The 6000-nt window shown below is 35.9% G+C and overlaps 1 long non-coding RNA gene across 2 annotated transcripts in view; it reads left to right on the top strand.

Annotated features, from left to right (window-relative positions):
* The first annotated feature begins 602 nt into the window (after nt 1-602).
* Nucleotides 603-6000, top strand: part of LOC125934328 (uncharacterized) — a 150638-nt gene continuing 145240 nt past the window's right edge. For both annotated transcript variants that reach the window (XR_007461321.1, XR_007461320.1), the window contains exon 1: nt 603-2664. This is a non-coding gene — a long non-coding RNA (uncharacterized LOC125934328). The remainder of the gene's footprint in view (nt 2665-6000) is intronic.

Below are 6000 nucleotides of genomic sequence, written 5' to 3'. Positions count from 1 at the left end.
ATCTGCCACCCCCAGGCATTCGCTGTAAGTTAGTGATAGAGAGTTCACAGCCTCTATCCATCAGATGTTTGACTGCATCTGTGTTATTAACCTTTGGGTTGATCTGAGAGTGGCATTGCCCCAACTAACCGGCTGTCATGTCAGTTTGGCAGCTGGGCTTTGCATGTTCTCCTTCACTTTCACTTTGTCTTCCAAGACCATCTGAACAGATAGGGACAAAGCAATGTAGCCAATTACCTTGTAATTTCTAGATTGTACAGCCTTTTTTTTTTTTTTTTTTTTTTTTTTTTTTTTTTTTTTTTTTTTTTTTGCTTTGCTTTTTCTGAAATAGTGTCAGAAGGCACTATTCCATTTCCAGGAGGAAATAAAATTCTAAAAGATGTGAGTAGTTGATGCCTTAGAAATATAATAGTCAAAAGTCTTTGAGACTACAGGTTCTAATTTCAGCTCCAACTCTATGTGACTCTTTGCAAGATACTTAACCAACTGGAACTCACTGGTAAAATAAAGGATATTATTTGGAAATTATTTGGAGCAAGAAAATTATTTTGGGGCAGAGACAATGAATTTTCGTCCAGAATTCATTCTCTCTGTGTATCTTTTATAGGTGAGCTCTATGTATCAGGGGAAGATTTATCTTTTGAAAGTGTTAAGGGAAAAAAAGGATGTGAAATAAATAAATGAATAATTTGCTAGCTCCCCCTTCCCCAGGAGCTTGGAAGAAGCTGTAAAAGTTATACCACATTAACTTCACAGTGATTCCCAGTAAGTCTACCTTAACCAACTCCATTACTATACACATTATTTTAGAAGGACTACTGCTCTCCCAGCTAGAGACTACGTTTCTTAACCTGCTTTGTTACTGTGACTATCTGACCTTGTTCTAGGCAAAAGGGGTACACAAATGATATATGCAGCTTTCAGATAATATTCTTTAAAACCCCTGCTTGTCTTTCTTTTTCTTTTTTCCTTTTCTCACTTATGGGAAATGGTACCATTTTGGACTCAGAGGTAGAAACTCTACCTTGAGTCTGGCAGAGCCCTCTTGGGATCACCCTATGTACTAAATGTTCCTTGAGAGAGAAATAAGCCTGTACTTTTTTTAAGTCAATGTATATTTGGGTCTCTGTTCGTACCTTAGTCTATATACTAATAAATATAAATACCTATGTTTTAGCAATTTTTATGAGGGTCAAAAAATATAGTGCAGGTAAAATGCTTTCATGTGGTATTCTGAAAATACTAGCTTTCTTGCAGACAGAATTTTTAAATTATCTAGTTTTGTTTGGGAAAATAAGTAATCCTAAGATCAATAGAGAGGTTAATCCTTGGATAATTTTAAACCAAAGTCATTCTAAAATTTAATTCAATAAATGGTTATTAGGTTTAAAATAAAATTACTTTAACATGTAATCTAACAAACAGTTATTAGGTGTCATCGTGCCAGGAACTGTGCAAGCATCAGAAATACAAAATTAAATATAGTTTAGTACAATAGGTATACTATTTGAGCATGTATACGTGGTAGCCTGAATGCAAAAGTGAAACATATTGTATACTTATTCAGATAGGAAAACATGAGTTAAGTGTTATTTCCTTGTCTGCATAACCATGTGTATTTAATTTATGCCCTCATGTTTTACTAGTTGTGGTTTTTCAGGATATAACTGAATTTCTACAATAGGAAAGGGGATACATTTTAATTACCATCAGGATCTAGTATATGTGTTTTTCACTGTAGCAATCATGTTCTTACTTCTAAACTATTAAGAAAAGTACTGTGGGGGCGCCTGGGTGGCTCAGTCGGTTGAGCATCCAACTTCGGCTCAGGTCACGATCTCGCGACCGTGAGTTCGAGCCCCGCGTTGGGCTCTGGGCTGATGGCTCAGAGCCTGGAGCCTGCTTCCGATTCTGTGTCTCCCTCTCTCTCTGCCCCTCCCCCGTTCATGCTCTGTCTCTCTCTGTCTCAAAAATAAATAAACGTTAAAAAAAAAATTAAAAAAAAATAAAATTAAATTAAAAAAAGAAAAGTACTGTGTACAATTGATTCAATTTAATCGTGATTGTTTACTAAAAATATAAGTTGACAGAAATTTACTTGTGTGTAGATGATTTTCAGTTATCTGAAAATAATATCTACATGGATTACTGACTATGGGATTTGTTTTCTTATCCTGTAGGTTTATATATGTATCCAACCTTTCCATAGTGACTTTTCTGCCTCCTATACAGTTACTACTATAGAGACCCCAACTATTCAAATATTGAGATAACATATAATGATGAAGAGAAAGGTAGTTAATTTTATGTAAATGTTTTGATGCTTGATATATAATATGTAAGAGTAAATACAAGTTTAAGTGGCTTAATTCTACCTGTGAAAAATAAGGGAAGAGATGTCCTACCTTTCCTTTTTTTTAGACATTTACTTTAGAAAATTTGTGGTTATTTTCCTTCCATCTCTTTAAAATGTATGTAAATCTTTTTAAAGGCTAAATAAGCCCCTTGTCATTTTTACAATCTGGGAATGTCTTTCTCTAGGACCTGGGAGTCCTCTCTGAAATGTAATCATTAAAGAAGATAGTACTCCTATATCCCAATTTCTGTGGGCAGGTAGGAGGAGCCCAACCTTGGCCAACTTGCAGAACTACCTCCTGTCATAAAGTAAGAATTTAATTTGTTTTGAGTAAATTCAATTAACTAACACAATTACTCATCTTAATTATCAGGTGAATTTAGAATGAACTATGTGTGACAAATGATGCTGTCAAATCCTCTTCCTTGAACAATAGTTATTGTTTACTTTGATAACACGTATGAAATGTGTTGTATCTGCTTGGCTGTGTAAGAGTGAGATTTCCTTCTGCCTTTGCAGTTTCTTAATGGATTTGCAGTTACGCTCATCATATTCTGGTGTAATGCTCATTCAATAAGTATTTTCTCTCCCACCTTTGTGGAAATGTTTTCCTGGGTTGGCAGAAGGTTTTGTTTATATATTTCCCCAGCAAAGATGAACACAGATATTATCCATTCATTGAACCATTCATTGTTTTTTGAGAGAGGGAGAGTCTGCGTGTGTATGTGTGTTGAGCACATGTTTTGGGAGGGGCAAAGGAAGAGGGAGAGAGAGAATCCCAAGCAGGCTTACACTGCCAGCACAGAGTCCGATGCAGGGCTTAATCTCACCACTGTGAGAGTGTGACCTGAGCCAAAATCAAGAGTCAGAACCCCGAACCATTTATATTTTTAAAATGTTATTTGGGACACCTGGGTGGCTCAGCCAGGTAAGCATCTGACTCTTGATTTCGTCTCAGGTCATAATCTCACAGTTCATGGATTCAAGCCCTGTGTCAGGCTCTGCACTAATAGTGTAGAGCCTGCTTGGAATTCTCTCTTTTCCCTGCCTCTGCTCATGCTGTCTTTCTCTCAAAATAAATAAGTAAAAGTTAAAAAAATTAAAAATATAAAGTATTACTTGAAAATTGCTCAAAAACTATTTTAAAATAAATGAAAATCTTTATACATGTACATATGTATTGAATCATTTGATAACTGTTATAAGTAAAAAACAGTCGAATATCAGCAATTTCATGTGTTACAACCTAAATTATGTGAGTATAAAGATATGTGTGGAAGAATCTACATTAAACTGTTAAATCAACTAGTTGGGGAAATATATTACATTTTCTTTTATGTATCTATCCTCATATTTTATATCTTGTTGCAATAAGCTTGTACTATGTTTTTTTTCTTATTTTACAAAGAATAAATGATTAGGCAAAGATGTTGATTGCATTTGCAACATCAATCAAGGCAGAGACACTTTCCCTTTTACATATATATGTGCATGTGTGTGTGTGTGTGTGTGTGTGTGTGTGTGTGTGTGTAAAATGATGTATACAACTTTTGGTTTATATCCTTAAATCCTGCTTGTCCTTCATTTCGTTTTTTTACTTTTTCCACTGGCTGGGAAATGACAATAACTGGATATAGGAAATATCACTATCATCTCTCTCTCTCTCTCTCTCTCTCTCTCCATCATCTATCTATCTATCTATCTATCTATCATCTATCTATCATCTATCTATAGTGCAGCATTATGGTAGGAATTATATATGTACACACATATATATGTGTATATATATAATGTATATGTAAAAAATATATATAAAGATATATATATATATAAAGATATATATTACAAGTTAGCCTGTGTAAATATGTGTTAAATGAAAAAACACATGAATGAATGAATGACCATAGCCAGAGAAGTTTTTTGAGAAATACTGAAGATTTAAAGAAGCTAAACTGGAATGGACTGACAGATATTTGGAAGTAGAAAAACAGAAACAGTACAAATAAAAATATTTTTTGAAAAGTTTGGCCAATAATAAGGCAGGAAAAGTAGACTTTAATATCAGTTAAAAGAGACCTTTTGTACGGTAGACTCTAATAGTGGTTAAAAGAGATCTTTTTGTAGTTGCGAGTTCCTGGAGCAAGCACATTAACAGTATTTTTGGTAGCATAGACTTGAAGAGGCAGACAGGATAACTAAAAGCTGCAGATCATTGAGAAAGCAGGTCCTAGTCTTCAACTGGCTTGCACAAGATTCCTCTATTATTATGCAAAAGAAAAGCCTTCAGATGTAGGTCTGTTTGCAGATTTGCTGGAGGATTGGGAGGATCTCTGCTGATGATGACTTTCTGTTTCTGTGAGGGATGGAGATGAGATAGGATGCATCTGTCTTTAATGCTGAAGTGGCTCTTGCTGAGCTTAACATCTGCACGAGCAAAGATGGTATTTTACATGCTTTCAAAGTTAAAACTTTTAGTTGTCATTTGCATCCCCAGCTAATAATTCCAAAGCCTAGTCATTTTACCTGCTTGCCTAGGACAGATGATTTTTGTCCTTAGTTATTCATTGCCAAATAAACTCTGTGTGGACATCCCTGGAGCTGATTACAGGTCACCAGCCTATTTCCAACTTTTCCTCTTGGTGTGTTCCTGTTTGGTATCCTTGGTTTTCTTCCCTCAATCAGAACCACCAAAAGGAGATGAGTTCTGGATTCCTTTTCTTCAAGAGTCTCTATATCTATTGGTGTTCAGTGAGGAAACTAGAAAAAAACAAAACAAACAAACAAAAAAAAAAACAAAAAAAACAACAACTCTAGCTGTTTCACACGGCAAATGGCTTAATAATGGGTATTAAAAAAACATTAAAAGGTCTGGGGAAGAAGAGGTTAGAGAAGCCACTGTAACATTTAGGAAACCAGAAAATTTTCAGATTATAAAAAAATCATTGCCACTGATTTCACTGCCTTCTGCATTAAAGCAGGTGATTTCCTTGGAGGACACCAGGAAGCTGCTAGAAAAGCCTTGGTAATTGCCGTCCACAGCCATGAGAATAATAATTGCTCTTGCTTTTCCTATGCCTTCCAGAATTACACTAGTGCCTCTCATTGGCAGAATCTAACCTAAGACCATACTGGCAGGAATTCTTGAAAATGTAGTCCCCAGGCTTCCAGCTCCTATGATAAAAGGAGACCAGAGAAGGAGAAAAATGGGGCAGAGCGGCCAACACAATTTCACTCAGTCCAGCACATTTCTCAGCCAGATTACTCACATTCTTTCCCAGGGAGCAGTTCCCATTTGACCTACAGTAGGAGATGCTGAGTATGTGAATAAAACAGTACTAATTCAGGGAGACCCTAGTAGAAACTTATGCCTATAAGTCGAAACTAGTCAAGCATTAGAGGGCTAGGTTGATTTGCCTCTAGTTCCATTATCACAGCTCCTTAGCAGCAGCCCCAAAGGCATGGCAAATTAGTGTAGGAGTCATTTGTAGAGTTCCAAGCAGAAACTTAGTAATATATCTATGCTTCTCCTGACCCCCACCAAGTTGTTTGAAAGCCAAAATAGGGGGAAAGCAAGTATGAATTTCAGACACTAAACAGTTGCATTCGGAACAAGTTACACTTCTCCATCTCTAAAGGTAGCTCTG

Source organism: Panthera uncia (assembly GCF_023721935.1).
Source record: "Panthera uncia isolate 11264 chromosome A1 unlocalized genomic scaffold, Puncia_PCG_1.0 HiC_scaffold_17, whole genome shotgun sequence".
NCBI lineage: Eukaryota > Metazoa > Chordata > Mammalia > Carnivora > Felidae > Panthera > Panthera uncia.
The sequence above is the reverse complement of the archived record's forward strand: the minus strand, read 5'-3'. Positions and strand labels throughout refer to the sequence as shown.